Here is a 16981-nt window from a genome sequence, read left to right as displayed (position 1 = left end):
ATAACCTGAAAGATTGCAGTCGTTGGCTTCAGCCCCCACGCATATAATGCGGAGGTGCTCGCAAAAACACGCGTTCACACTTAACCCAACGTCTTGGTCCTATTAAGGAGGTGATAGCGGAGCGAGCGAGGCAACCGGACTATAATTGCTTTAGCACTTTCTTAGCCATAGGAGTTTGACAGTGGTGCTACTAGATAGCCCCTGGTGGCTCCGCACTCTCCCGGTTCCGGGGTGCGTACATGCCTGGCCGGAAAACGGCCCTTCGTTAAGGCGGAGGAATTCTAACATTCCCACAGGTCATCGAGTGGTTGACCAGTCTCACGCTATATCATGACAGCCAGTTTTCGGCTTTCTCTACTGAGGTGCTCGTCCGGATGAACCAGGGCACAGTCGCAGTAGTTCTCCTGGTGCTACCTTAGCCGATAAAGCGGAACGTAAGGCACCAAAACACAGGAGCCGGGCAAACCCAACATTTGACCAAAGACAATGATTCGGAGCTGATGCATATAGGGCCAAACTCGCGACGCCAAACACTCCCTAAGGTATTCGGTCTTTGTGGTATAAACCGGGCCTAAATAATGGCCTTTATAAGAAGCCCCTTGTGTCAAGGTACGTGCATTGTTCTGGCGTGGCCACATGCCAAGACGTCAGCATCCTTCTCAACGGTGGATATGTATCAACAAGAGATAGTAAAAAAGGTTTACGCAGGGTCTTAATCTAAAAAGAATCCTTGGAGCGGGTCCCTGCTGCACGTCTGCGCCTGTGTCTTCGTTGTGCCGTATCCTGGACGGGTGTAGCACGATGATCGTCTGTAAAAGAGAGGAAGTTAAGTGAAAAACTTGTCGTGCAAAAAGGATAGTTTTTAAAGAAACCATGTGTAATTCAAGATGATAAGAAATTGCCACTTGTCTGCGCGTGTTGTGCCCCTTGTATTGACAAATAGGGGTGTGACCACTTATTTCCGTATAAATAGCGGCGCCGAACTTGATTAGTTGTATCTGAGGTCTTGATGACCTATTGGATGCTTTTGTTTGTCCGAGCGCCTTTAGTGTGCGGTGGCCAAGGCGGCCTCACTCTCTTCGGCGCGCAGAGATCGCTTGATATTTCCGTGCACTGTAATGATGCCACGTGGACCGAGCATCTTTAGTGTGAGGGAGGCGTAGTGCGGTATTGCATTAAAGCGAGCGAAAGCTTCGCGTCCGAGCAGTGCTTGATAGCCACTTTGAAACGGAGCGATGTGGAAAGTTAAATGCTCGCGACGGAAGTTATCGGGGGAGCCGAATATAACTTGTAGTAAGAGGGAGCCCGTACAACGAGCCCCGAGGCCTGGCGTTACTCCTTTAAGGGTAGTATTGCTATGGCGAATTTGTGTTGGGTCTAACCCCATCCTGCGGATTGTATCCTGATATATTAGGTTTAGGCTACTGCCGCCGTCCATCAAGACCCTTGTGAAGTGATATCCGCCAATTACTGGGTCTAATACCAGGGCAGCCCATCCTGCGTGTCGGATACTTGCTGAGTAATCGTGATGGTCGAAAGTGATCGGTTGAGATGACTTGTGGCAGGACTTCGTAGTGATAGGCACTTGGGTATACTTTCCTGGGAGTGCCGTATTGTTTTTTCCCTTGATTATGTGTAACACATTTAATGTTTTGACTTCTGGTGGAAACTTCTTTTGTTCCGCCGTGTCTTGCTTGGGAGGCTCATCCTCGTCTTCACTTGGTGTATCCTCCCCCTTATGTACGGCGTTGAGCTTGCCGGACTGCTTGAAGACCCAACATTCTCTGTGGGTATGATTAGCAGGTTTACCAGGGGTACTATGGATCTGACATATTTGGTCCAGAATTTTGTTGAGGCTGGACAGTTCATCCCTGGTGCCTTTAGGCGGCTTTTGACCTGGCCGAGAGCTTTTGAATCCGGCGTTTACTACCGCGCCCTTCGTGTCGTCTTCTTTATTCCGGCGTTTGTTATTGCTGTTGCGCCGTGATTTCCCATTTCCATCTCTAACTTCAGATGTACTGGGGTCGCTGGTGCTGCATCTGGCTAGCCAGCTGTCCTCCCCCGCGCAAAAGCGGGTCATGAGGTTTGTTAATGCGGCCATCGTTCTCGGCTTATTTTGGCCGAGGTGTCTGGCGAGCCATTCGTCACGGACGCTATGCTTGAAAGCTGCTAAGGCTTCGGCGTCCGGACAGTCGACAATCTGGTTCTTTTTAGTAAGAAACCTGTTCCAAAGCTTTCGGGCTGACTCTCCGGGCTGTTGAGTTATATGACTCAAATCATCCGCATCCGGAGGTCGGACATAAGTCCCTTGAAAATTTGCCTGAAAGGCGTCTTCGAGCTCTTCCCAACTTCTGATGGAGCTTTCAGGGAGGCCTTTGAGACAGTGACAAGCTGGCCCTTTGAGCTTGAGGGGTAGGTACTTGATGGCGTGGAGATCATCTCCTCAAGCCATATGGATATGAAGGATGTAGTCCTCAATCCAGACCCCAGGGTCTGTTGTTCCGTCGTATGCCTCTATGTTTACGAGCTTGAATCCTTCTAGAAATTCATGGTCCAGCACCTCATCGGTGAAACATAGGGGGTGTGCGGCACCCCTATAGCTGGGTGTACTGCGTTGTTCGGATGTTTGTTGTATTGCATTGTATGCTGGGGCGCGCTTGCGTGGTCCATAGATGGATCTTGTTACACCGTCCTTTGGGTGCGAGCCCTCGCATTGGTTGCGTGTTGTATGGTGAGCGGCGTTGTATGCCGCTCTGTATTGGTGGAGGGGTCGTCTATCCGACCAGGTGGCTGCTTCGATATTTGGTTGTGGGGGTTCTGAGGCCTCCTCATCGAATTCGGGTAGCAGCTTCCGCTTTGGGTAGCTCTTGGAGGGGCGATTGTCGCCGTACCTTGCTGCAGTGCTGAGTATTTTACTCCATCTGAATTGGAGTGTGTCTTGCAGCCTTGAGCCTTTGCTTCTGCTTTTTCAGGCTCCTCGCGGTGGCAACAAGCCTTTTACGGGCAGTCTGCTGCTCCGGGTGCCTGTCCGGCGTTATGTCGTCCGGACCATGATCCTTGATAGGATTTGTTTGTTCGGTTTGATTATCCGGATTGCCGTTGTTCAGAAGCGGTTCGCCCTGCTCCAGCGCTGGGTCTGTGTGATCACTATTTCTGTCGGGGCGGGGTTTGGGGCGGTGCTTGCGTCGCTGCTTTGACTGCTTTTCGAGGGAACAAGCCTTCGGTGCATCCTTCCGCTCCCCGTCGTCATCTTTTGGTGCGTCCACCATGTATACGTCATGTGACGAGGTGGCGTTCCAGGGCCCAATAGGCGCTGGTTCTTCATCGTCTCCTTCATCGGCGTCCATACCGTCGATTTCTTCGGAGTCGAGGTCGAGCGTGTCGGTTAAGTCGTCGACAGTTGCTACAAAGTGGGTGGGTTTTGAATTTCTTCATCGTCTGTACCCCAACCTTGCTGACCGTAGTCCGGCCAGGGCTCTCCTGATAAAGAGAGAGACTTCAGTGACTTCAAGATATCGCCGAAAGGCGAGTGCTGAAAGATGTCCACGGCAGTGAACTCCATGATCGACGCCCAATCGGATTCGATCGGCAGGGGCGTGGAGGGTTCGGAGTCCGGAGAGGAGTCCGGCTCCTTGGAGTCACGAGTCTCGCAGAGTACGGGGCTGGTGCTTGGCTCAATCGCCGTTGGGGTCGCAGCCCCCAAGGTGGCGTCCAACCGCCCATCCTCAATCGGCGCAGTTGGCTCCGAATTAAGGGTTGGAGCCGTTGCGGGTGCGGCCTCCAGGGCACTGTTTGGCGGTAGAGCTAAATCACGCTCGTCGTGACAGTGCGGCGCGCTCGGCAATGGCTCGAATCCGTCGAAGATCAAGTCCCCGCGGATGTTAGCCATGTAGTTAAAACTTCCAAATCTGACCTGACGGCCAGGGGCATAACTTTCGATCTGCTCCAGACGGCCAAGCGAATTGGCCCGTAGTGCGAAGCCGCCGAAGACGAAGATCTGTCCGGGGAGGAAAGTCTCACCCTGGACTGCATCGCTATCGATGATCGTAGGAACCATCGAGCCTGACTGCGACGACACAGAGGAACTCTCAATGAAAGCACCAATGTCGGTGTCAAAACCGGCGGATCTCGGGTAGGGGGTCCCGATCTGTGCGTCTAGGCCGGATGGTAACAGGAGACAAGGGACACGAAGTTTTACCCAGGTTCGGGCCCTCTCGACGGAGGTAAAACCCTACGTCCTGCTTGATTAATATTGATGATATGGGTAGTACAAGAGTAGATCTACCACGAGATCGAGGAGGCTAAACCCTAGAAGCTAGCCTATGGTATGATTGTTGATGTGTATGTCGTCCTACGGACTAAAACCCTCCGGTTTATATAGACACCGGATAGGGTTAGGGTTACATAGAGTCGGTTACAATGGTAGGATATCTGTATATCCGTATCGCCAAGCTTGCCTTCCACGCCAAGGAAAGTACCTTCCAGACATGGGACGGAGTCTTCAATCTTGTATCTTCATAGTCCAAGAGTCCGGCTGAAGGTATAGTCCGGTCATCCGGACACCCCCTAATCCAGGACTCACTCAGGCGTGGGTATATACACATTGCTTGCCGTCACTATTTGTTTCTTGATTCGATGATATTGTTGGATGAAGCGGCCCCGACCGACATTACATGACCGCGTTCATGAGACTGGTTCTAGCGACGTGCTTTGCACACAGGTGGCTGGCGGGTGTCTGTTTCACCAACTTTAGTTAAATCGGATTCAATGAACAGGGTTCTTTCTGAAGATCAAAAAGCAATCACTATACCACGTTGTGGTTTTTATGCCGTAGGTAAGAACGGTTCTTGCTAAGCCCGTAGTAGCCACGTAAAACTTGCAACAACAAAGTAGAGGACGTCCAACTTGTTTTTGCAGGGCATGTTGTGATGTGATATGGTCAAGACGTGATGAGATATAAATTGTTGTATAAGATGATCATGTTTTGTTAAAGTTATCGGCAACTGGCAGGAGCCTTATGGTTGTCTCTTTATTGCATAAGATGCAAGCGCCATATAATTGCTTTACTTTATCGCTATGCTATAGCAATAGTTGCAAAAGCAATAGTTGGCGAGACAACCATGTGACGATACGTTGATAAAGATCAATATGATGGAGATCATGGTGTCATGCCGGTGACGACGGAGATCATGACGGTACTTTGGAGATGGAGATCAAAGGCATGATACATCTCCAACGTATCTATAATTTTTGATTGCTCCATGCTATATTATCTTCTATTTTGGACATTATTGGGCTTTATTATCCACTTCTATATTATTTTTTGGGACTAACCTACTAACTGGAGGCCCAGCCCAGAATTGCTGTTTTTTTGCCTATTTTAGGGATTCGGAGAAAAGGAATATCAAATGGAGTCCAAACAGAATGAAACCTTCCGGAACGTGATATTTGGAACGAACAAGATCCAGGAGACTTGGACCCTACGTCAAACAACCAACAGGGAGGCCACGAGGTAGGGGGGCGCGCCTACCCCCCAGGCGCGCCCTCTACCCTCATGGGCCCCCTGTTGCTCCACCGACGTACTTCTTCCTCCTATATATACCTATATACCCCCAAACGATCAGATACGGAGCCAAAACCCTAATTCCACTGCCGTAACTTTCTATATCCACGAGATCCCATCTTGGGGCCTGTTCCGGAGCTCCGCCAGAGGGGGCATCGATCACGGAGGGCTTCTACATCAACACCATAGCCTCTTCGATGAAGTGTGAGTTGTTTACCTCAAACCTTCGGGTCCATAGTTATTAGCTAGATGGCTTCTTCTCTCTTTTTGGATCTCAATACAAAGTTCTCCACCTCTCTTGTGGAGATCTATTCGATGTAATCTTCTTTTGTGGTGTGTTTGTTGAGACCGATGAATTTTGGGTTTATGATCAAGTTTATCTATGAACAATATTTGAATCTTCTCTGAATTCTTTTATGTATGATTGGTTATTTTTGCAAGTCTCTTCGAATTATCAGTTTGGTTTGGCCTACTAGATTGATGTTTCTTGCAATGGGAGAAGTCCTTAGCTTTGGGTTCAATCTTGCGGTGTCCTTTCCCAGTGACAGTAGGGGCAGCAAGGCACGTATTGTATTGTTTCCATCGAGGATAACAAGATGGGGTTTTCATCATATTGCATGAGTTTGTCCCTCTACATCATGTCATCTTTCTTAAGGCGTTACTCTATTCTTATGAACTTAATACTCTAGATGCATGCTGGATAGCGGTCGATGTGTGGAGTAATAGTAGTAGATGCAGGCAGGAGTCGGTCTACTTGTCTCGGACGTGATGCCTATATACATGATCATACCTAGATATTCTCATAACTATGCTCAATTCTGTCAATTGCTCAACAGTAATTTGTTCACCCACCGTAAAATACCTATGCTCTTGAGAGAAGCCACTAGTGAAACATATGCCCCCCGGGTCTATCTTCCATCATATTAAGGTTCCAACACTTAGTTATTTCCTTTGCTTTTACTTTACTTTGCATCTTTATCAAAAAAAATACCAAAAATATTATCTTATCATATCTATCAGATATCACTCTCGTATGTGACCGTGTAGGGATTGACAACCCCTTATCGCGTTGGTTGCGAGGATTTATTTGTTTTGTGTAGGTGCGAGGGACTGGTGCGTAGCCTCCTACTGGATTGATACCTTGGTTCTCAAAAACTAAGGGAAATACTTACGCTACTTTGCTGCACCACCCTTTCCTCTTCAAGGGAAAACCAACGCAAGTGCTCAAAAGGTAGCAAGAAGGATTTCTGGCGCCGTTGCTGGGGAGGTCTACGCAAAAGTCAACATACCAAGTACCCATCACAAACCCTTATCTCCCGCATTACATTATTTGCCATTTGCCTCTCTTTTTAATCTCCCCCACCTCACCCTTGCCGTTTTATTCGCCCTCTCTCTCTATCCTCCCTCTCTTTCTCTATTTGCCTCTTTTTGCCCGTTTCTCGTTTGCTTGTGTGTTGGATTGCTTGCTTGTCGCGATGGCTCAAGATAACACTAAATTGTGTGACTTTACCAATACCAACAACAATGATTTTATTAGCACTCTGATTGCTCCTCTTACTGATGCTGAATCTTGTGAAATTAATGCTGCCTTGCTGAATCTTGTCATGAAAGATCCGTTTTCCGGCCTTCCTAGTGAAGATGCCGCTACCCATCTAAATAGCTTCGTTGATTTGTGTGATATTCAAAAGAAGAAATATGTTGATAATGATATTGTTAAATTGAAGCTATTTCCTTTTTCGCTTAGAGATCGTGCTAAAGCTTGGTTTTCGTCTTTGCCTAAAAATTGTATTGATTCTTGGAATAAGTGCAAATATGCTTTTATCTCTAAGTATTTTCCTCCCTCTAAGATCATCTCTCTTAGAAACGATATTATGAATTTTAAGCAACTTGATCATGAACATGTTGCACAAGCTTGGGAGAGGATGAAATTAATGATACGTAATTGCCCAACACATGGTTTAAATTTGTGGATGATTATACAAAAAATTTATGCCAGATTGAATTTTGCTTCTAGAAATCTTTTAGATTCGGCCGCGGGAGGCACTTTTATGGAAATCACTTTAGGAGAAGCTACTAAACTCCTAGATAATATTGTGGTTAATTATTCTCAATGGCACACTGAAAGATCTACTAATAAGAAAGTGCATGCGATAGAAGAAATTAATGTTTTGAGTGGAAAGATGGATGAACTTATGAAATTATTTGCTAATAAAAGTGTTTCTTCTTATCATAATGATATGCCTTTGTCTACTTTGATTGAGAATAATAATGAATCTATGGATGTGAATTTTGTTGGTAGGAACAATTTTGGTAACAACGCGTATAGAGGAAACTTTAATCCTAGGCCTTATCCTAGTAATTACTCTAATAATTATGGTAATTCCTACAATAATTCTTATGGAAATTTTAATAAGATGCCCTCTGATTTTGAATCTAATATTAAAGAATTTATTACTTCGCAAAAGAATTTCAATGCTTTGATTGAAGAAAAATTCCTTAAGATTGATGAGTTGGCTAGGAACGTTGATAGAATTTCTCTTGATGTTGATTCTTTGAAACTTAGATCTATTCCACCTAAGCATGATATCAATGAGTCTCTCAAATCCATGAGAATTTCCATTGATGAGTGCAAAGAAATAACCGCTAGGATGCGTGCTAAGAAAGATTCCTTTATAAGAGCGTGGTCTTCTAGTTTCCATGATAATAAAGATGAAGATCTAAAAGTTATTGATGTGTCTCCTATTAAATCTTTGTTTTGCAATATGAATCTTGATAATGATGGGACTGAATATGATCCACCTTTACCTAGAAGGCGTTCCAAAAATTCGAAGTTTTTAGATCTTGATGCTAAATTTGATAAAAGTGGGATTGAAGAGATCAAAACTCTAGATGTTAATGAACCTACTATTTTGGATTTCAAGGAATTTAATTATGATAATTGCTCTTTGATAGATTTTATTTCCTTGTTGCAATCTGTGTTAAGTTCTCCTCAGGCTTATAGTCAAAATAAAGCTTTTACCAAACATATCGTTGATGCTTTGATGCAATCTTATGAAGAAAAACTTGAGTTGGAAGTTTCTATCCCTAGAAAACTTTGTGATGAGTGGGAACCAACTATTAAAACTAAAATTAAAGATCATGAATAATATGCTTTGTGTGATTTGGGTGCTAGTGTTTCCACGTTTCCAAAGACTTCGTGTGATTTGTTAGGTTTTCTGTGATTTTCATGATTGCTCTCTAAACTTGCACCTTGCGGATTCCACTATTAAGAAACCTATGGGAAGAATTAATGATGTTCTTATTGTTGCAAATAGGAATTATGTGCCCATAGATTTTATCGTTCTTGATATAGATTGCGATCCTTCATGTCATATTATTCTTGGTAGACCTTTCCTTAGGACGATTGGTGCAATTATTGATATGAAGGAAGGAAAAATTAGATTCCAATTTCCATTAAGGAAAGTCATGGAACACTTTCCTAGAAAGAAAATTAAATTACCTTATGAATCTATTATGAGAGCCACTTATGGATTGCCTACCAAAGATGGCAATACCTAGATCTATCCTTGCTTTTTATGCCTAGCTAGGGGCGTTAAACGATAGCGCTTGTTGGGAGGCAACCCAATTTTATTTTTATTCCTTGATTTTTTTCTCCTGTTTAGTAATAAATAATTTATCTAGCCTCTGTTTTGGTTGTGTTTTTTTTGTTTAATTAGTGTTTGTGCCAAGTAGAACCGTTGGGAAGACTTGGGGAAAGTCTTGTTAAACTTGCTGTAAAAAACAGAAACTTTAGCGCTCACGATAACTGCTGCCATTTTTATTTGGAAAGTGATATTTAGTTAATTATTTTTTAAGATGATTAATAGATAAATTCCTCACGTCCAGCAATTTATTTTAGAATTTTTGGGGTTCCAGATCTTGCGCTAACGATAGATTACTACAGACTGTTCTGTTTTTGACATATTCTGTTTTTCGTGTGTTGTTTGCTTATTTTGATGAATCTATGGCTTGTAAAATAGTTTATAAACCATAGAGAAGTTGGAATACAGTAGGTTTAACACCAATATAAATAAATAATGAGTTCATTACAGTACCTTGAAGTGGTCTTTTGTTTTCTTTCGCTAACGGAGCTCACGAGATTTTCTACTTTAAGTTTTGTGTTGTGAAGTTTTCAAGTTTTGGGTAAAGATTTGATGGATTATGGAACAAGGAGTGGCAATAGCCTAAGCTTGGGGATTCCCATGGCACCCCCAAGATAATCTAATGACACCTAAAAGCCAAAGCTTGGGGATGCCCCAGAAGGCATCCCCTCTTTCGCCTACTTCTATCGGTAACTTTACTTGGAGCTATATTTTTATTCACCACATGATATGTGTTTTGCTTGGAGCGTCTTGTATGATTTGAGTATTTATTTGTTAGTTTACCACAATCATCCTTGCTGTACACACCTTTTGAGGGAGACACACATGATTCGGAAATTATTAGAACACTCTATGTGCTTCACTTATATCTTTTAGAGCATGGTGGTGGATTTGTTTTATAGAAACTATTGATCTCTTATGCTTCACTTAGATTATTTTGAGAGTCTTAAATAGCATGGTAATTTGCTTAAATAATCCTAATATGCTAGGTATACAAGATTAATAATAAAATTCTCTTATGAGTGTGTTGAATACTATGAGAAGTTTGATACTTGATAATTGTTTTGAGATATGGAGATGGTGATATTAAAGTTGTGCTAGTTGAGTAGTTGTGAATTTGAGAAATACTTGTGTTAAAGTTTGTGATTCCCGTAGCATGCATGTATGGTAAACCGTTATGTGATGAAGTCGGAGCATGATTTATTTATTGATTGTCTTCCTTATGAGTGGCGGTCGGGGACGAGCGATGGTCTTTTCCTACCAATCTATCCCCCTAGGAGCATGCGCGTAATACTTTGCTTTGATAACTTGTAGATTTTTGCAATAAGTATATGAGTTCTTTATGACTAATGTTGAGTCCATGTATTATACGCACTCTCACCCTTCCATCATTGCTAGCCTCTCTAGTACCGCTCACCTTTCGCCAGTATCATACACCCACCATATACCTTCCTCAAAACAGCCACCATACCTACCTATCATGGCATTTACATAGCCATTCCGAGATATATTGCCATGCAACTTTCCACCATTCCGTTTACTATGACACGCTCCATCATTGTCATATTGCTTTGCATGATCATGTAATTGACATTGTATTTGTGGCAAAGCCACCATTCATAATTCTTTCATACATGTCACTCATGAGTCATTGCATATCCCGGTACACCGCCGGAGGCATTCATATAGAGTCATATCTTGTTCTAAGTATCGAGTTGTAATTCTTGAGTTGTAAGAAAATAAAAGTGTGATGATCATCATTATTAGAGCATTGTCCCAGTGAGGAAAGGATGATGGAGACCATGATTCCCCCACAAGTCGGGATGAGACTCCAGACGAAAAAAAAGAGGCCATAAAAAAGGAGAAGGCCCAAATTAAAAAAATGAGAGCAAAAGAGAGAAGGGACAATGCTACTGTCCTTTTACCACACTTGTGCTTCAAAGTAGCACCATGATCGTCATGATAGAGAATCTCCTATGTTATCACTTTCATATACTAGTGGGAATTTTTCATTATAGAATTTGGCTTGCATATTCCAATGATGGGCTTCCAGAAAATGCCCTAGGTCTTCGTGAGCAAGCAAGTTGGATGCACACCCACTTAGTTTCTTTTTGAGCTTTCATATACTTATAGCTCTAGTGCATCCGTTGCATGGCAATCCCTACTCACTCACATTGATATCTATTGATGGGCATCTCCATAGCCCGTTGATACGCCTAGTTGATGTGAGACTATCTTCTCCCTTTTTCTATTCTCCACAACCACCATTTTATTCCAACTAAAGTGCTATGTCCATGGCTCACGCTCATGTATTGCGTGAAGATTGAAAAAGTTTTGAGAATGTCAAAAGTATGAAACAATTGATTGGCTTGTCATCGGGGTTGTGCATGATTTAAATACTTTGTGTGGTGAAGATAGAGCATAGCCAGACTATATGATTTTGTAGGGATAACTTTCTTTGGCCATGTTATTTTGAGAAGACATAATTGCTTAGTTAGTATGCTTGAAGTATTATTATTTCTATGTCAATATTAAACTTTTGTCTTGAATCCTTCGGATCTGAATATTCATACCACAATTAAGAGGAATTACATTGAAATTACGCCAAGTAGCATTCTACGTCAAAAATTATGTTTTTATCATTTACCTACTCGAGGACGACCAGGAATTAAGCTTGGGGATGCTTGATACGTCTCCAACATATCTATAATTTTTGATTGCTCCATGCTATATTATCTTCTGTTTTGGACATTATTGGGCTTTATTATCCACTTTTATATTATTTTTTGGGACTAACCTAGTAACCGGAGGCCCAGCCCAGAATTGCTGTTTTTTTTGCCTATTTTAGGGATTCGAAGAAAAGGAATATCAAACGAAGTCCAAACGGAATGAAACCTTCGAGAACGTGATTTTTGGAACGAACAAGATCCAGGAGACTTGGACCCTACGTCAAGCAACCAACAGGGAGGCCATGAGGTAGGGGGCGTACCTCCCCCCCCCCCCCAGGCGTGCCCTCCACCCTTGTGGGCCCCCTGTTGTTCCACTGACGTACTTCTTCCTCCTATATATACCTACATACCCCCAAACAATCAGATACAGAGCCAAAACCCTAATTCCATCGCCGTAACTTTCTGTATCCACGAGATCCCATCTTGGGGCCTGTTCCGGAGCTCCGCCAGAGGGGGCATCGATCACGGAGGGCTTCTACATTGATACGTCTCCGTCGTATCTACTTTTCCAAACACTTTTGCCCTTGTTTTGGACTCTAACTTGTATGATTTGAATGGAACTAACCCGGACTGACGATGTTTTCAGCAGAATTGCCATGATGTTGTTTTATGTGCAGAAAACAAAAGTTCTCGGAATGACCTGAAACTCCACGGAATATCTTACAATAAATAATAAAAAATCCTCGCCAAAGATGAAGACCAGGGGGCCCACACCCTTGCCCCGAGGGTGGGGGGCGCCCCCCAGGGTGCGCCCCTACCTCATGGGCCCCCTGGAGACCTCCCGACTCCAACTCCAACTCTATATAATTGCTTCCGGGGAGAAAAAAAATAGGAGAGAAGAAATCATTGCGTTTTACGATACGGAGCCGCCGCCAAGCCCTAAAACCTCTCGGGAGGGCTGATCTGGAGTCCGTTCGGGGCTCCGGAGAGGGGAATCCGTCGCCGTCGTCATCATCAACCATCCTCCATCACGAATTTCATTATGTCACCGCCGTGCGTGAGTAATTCCATCATAGGCTTGCTGGACGGTGATGGGTTGGATGAGATTTATCATGTAATCGAGTTAGTTTTGTTAGGGTTTGATCCCTAGTATCCACTATGTTTTGAGATTGATGTTGCTATGACTTTGCTATGCTTAATGCTTGTCACTAGGGCCCGAGTGCCATGATTTCAGATCTGAACCTATTATGTTTTCATCAATATATGAGAGTTCTTGATCCTATCTTGCAAGTCTATAGTCACCTATTATGTGTTATGATCCGTTAAACCCCAAAGTGAAAATAATCGGGATACTTACCGGTGATGACCGTAGTTTGAGGAGTTCATGTATTCACTATGTGCTAATGCTTTGTTCCGGTTCTCTATTAAAAGGAGGCCTTAATATCCCTTAGTTTTCATTAGGACCCCGCTGCCACGGGAGGGTAGGACAGAAGATTTCATGCAAGTTCTTTTCCATAAGCACGTATGACTATATTCAGAATACATGCCTACATTACATTGACGAATTGGAGCTAGTTCTGTGTCACCCTATGTTATGACTGTTACATGATGAACCACATCCGGTGTAATTATCCATCATTGATCCAATGCCTACGAGCTTTCCATATATTGGTTTACGCTTATTTACTTTCCCGTTGCTATTATTACAATCACTACAAAATACCAAAACATTACTTTGCTTTCGTTACTCTTTTGTTACCGTTACCATCACTATCATATTACTTTGCTACTAAACACTTTGCTGTAGATACTAAGTTTCCGGGTGTGGTTGAATTGACAACTCAGCTGCTAATACTTGAGAATATTCTTTGGCTCCCCTTGTGTCGAATCAATAAATTTGGGTTGAATACTCTACCCTTGAAAGCTGTTGCGATCCCCTATACTTGTGGCCTTGTGGGTTATCAAGACTAATTTCTGGTGCCGTTGCCGGGGAGCATAGCTCTATTCTTTGAGTCACTTGGGATTTATATCTGCTGGACACTATGAAGAATTTGAAAGACGCTAAGACAACAATTTATCCCTCAACTACGAGGGGAGGTAAGGAACTGCCATCTAGCTCTACACTTGATTCACCTTCTGTTATGAGTAAGCTTGCGACACCTAAACCTGCTTCTGCTATTCATTCTGATATGTCGCATGTTATTGATGATGCTACTTCTGCTATACATGATACTTATGATGAAACTACTTCTATGCTTGATACTACTGTGCCACTTGGTGATTTTCTCGAGGAATGACTTGCTAGGGCTAGAGAGATTGAAAATATTGAATCTGATTTTGATGATGAAAGTGATGATGAAGAATCACTTGTTATTCCTGAGGGTTAGTTATTTGATCAAGAAGCTTCTTTAGCTATTTTAGCTTGCAAAGATAGATATGAACTCAAAAGGTTATTAGCTAAATGGAATAAGCAATCTCTAAATGCTAGGATGAGATCTGACCCTGCTTTTGCTACTTCTCCTATCTGTGTTACTGATAAGGATTATGAATTCTCTGTTGATCCTGATATAATTACTTTGGTTGAATCTGATCCTTTTCATGGCTATGAATTTGAAACTGTTGTGGCACATCTTACTAAATTAAATGATATAGCCACCCTGTTCACTAATGATGAGAGATCTCGCTACTTTTATATCCTTAAAATATTTCCGTTCTCATTAAAGGGTGATGCTAAGATATGGTTTAATTCTCTTGATCATGGTTGTGTGCGTAGTCCCCAGGATATGATTTACTACTTCTCTGCTAAATATTTCCCTGCTCATAAGAAACAAGCTGCTTTAAAGGAAATATACAACTTTGTGCAAATTAAAGAAGAGAGTCTCCCACAAGCTTGGGGGAGGCTTCTCAAGTTACTTAATGCTTTGCCTGATCATCCTCTTAAGAAAAATGAAATACTTTATATCTTTTACAATGGACTAACTGATGCTTCCAGAGATTACCTGGATAGTTGTGCTGGTTCTCTTTTCAGGGAAAGAACACCGGATGAAGCTGAAATCTTATTGAATAATATGTTGACAAATGAAAATAATTGGGCACCTCCTGAGCCAGCTCCTGCTCCAATTAATGATCCTATTCCTAAACCAACTCCGAAGAATAGAGGTGTTCTATTTCTCAGTCCCGAAGATATGCAGGAGGCAAAGAAATCTATGAAAGAAAAAGGTATTAAAGCTAAAGATGTTAAGAATTTACCTCCTATTGAAGAAATACATGGTCTTAATTTACCGCCTGCCGAAGAAACATATGATCTTGATCCTTTATTTATTGAAGAACCTCCAGACCCCGATAACCCGACACAGGTAGTAAAGGTAAATTCTCTCTATAGATATGATAAAGCTGAAATCCCTCCAGCTAAAATTTCTAGTCAATGCTTGGATGAGTTTGATAATTTTATGTTTAAGCAAGAAGACTTCAATGCTTATTTTGGTAGACAATTAAAACAAGATGCTGATATGATTAAATACTTGGGTGATTATATGGCTAATATTAGATGTGAACTTAAACTTGTTAGCAAACATGCTTCTATGGTTACCACTCAAGTAGAACAAGTACTTAAAGCTCAAAAGGAATTGCTCAATGAGATGAATAGTAAGAAAAATAATTATGCTGTTAAAGTGGCTACTAGAACTGGTAGAATGACTCAGGAACCTTTGTATCTTGAAGGCCACCCTAAGAGAATTGAGCAAGATTCTCAGAGAAATAATATTGATGCACCTAGTTCTTCTAAAAAGAAGAAAAAGAAAAATGATAGAATTGTGCAAACTTCTAGTGAACCTATTGCTGAACCACCTGATAATCCAAATGATATCTCTATGTCTTATGCTGAAACACAATATGGCAATGAACATGAACCTAATGAAAATGTTAATGATGATGTTCATAATGATGCTCAACCTAGTAATGATAATGATGTAGAAATTGAACCTGCTGTTGATCTTGATAACCCACAATCAAAGAATCAGCGTTATGATAAGAAAGACTTTGTTGCTAGGAAACATGGTAAAGAAAGAGAGCCTTGGGTTCAGAAACACATGCCTTTTCCTCCCAAACCATCCAAGAAAAAGGATGATGAGGATTTTGAGCGCTTTGCTGAAATGATTAGAACTATCTTTTTGCGTATGCGATTGACTGATATGCTCAAAATGAATCCTTATGCTAAGTACATGAAAGATATTGTTACAAATAAAAGAAAGATACCAGAAGCTGAAATTTCCACCATGCTTACTAATTATACTTTTAAGGGTGGAATACCAAAGAAACTTAGAGATCCAGGAGTACCTACTATACCATGCTCCATTAAAAGAAACTATGTTAAAACTGATTTATGTGATCTTGGAGCCGGTGTTAGTGTTATGCCTCTCTCTTTATATCATAGACTTGATTTGAATAAGTTGACACCTACTGAAATATCTTTGCAAATGGCTGATAAATCAACTGCTATACCTGTCGGCATTTGTGAGGATGTGCCTGTTGTGGTTGCAAACGTTACTATTTTAACGGACTTTGTTATTCTTGATATTCCCAAGGACGATAGTATGTCTATTATTCTTGGAAGACCTTTTCTTAATACTGCAGGGGCTGTTATTGATTGCAACAAAGGCAATGTCACTTTTCATGTTAATGGTAATGAGCATACGGTACACTTTCCGAGGAAACAACCTCAGGTTCATAGTATCAATTCTATCAGAAAAATTCCATCGATTATATTTGGAGGTTTTGAATTTCCTCTTCCTACTGGTAAGAAGAAATATGATATTCTTATTATTGGGGATGTGCATATCCCCGTTGAGGTAACCTAGTGTTATTAGAAATTTCTCCGGTTTCATGTTAATCGGAATGAGTTTGTTAACAAGACATCAACCTTGTTATTGGATTCCTTTGATGAGCATGAGATGGATGAAACTAGAAGCACAACCTTCTGTACCCTCTCTATACTTTCTGTTATTTAGTTGAAATAAAGTAAAAATAAATAATTTTCTGTCTGTTATCTGATTATTCGTACAATATAAAAATACCTTGAAAATAAAACTTCTCCAAATGCCCTGAAAATT

This window comes from Triticum urartu, chromosome 7 (genome assembly GCF_003073215.2).
Source record: "Triticum urartu cultivar G1812 chromosome 7, Tu2.1, whole genome shotgun sequence".
Classification (NCBI taxonomy): domain Eukaryota; kingdom Viridiplantae; phylum Streptophyta; class Magnoliopsida; order Poales; family Poaceae; genus Triticum; species Triticum urartu.
This window is presented reverse-complemented; position numbering follows the sequence as displayed.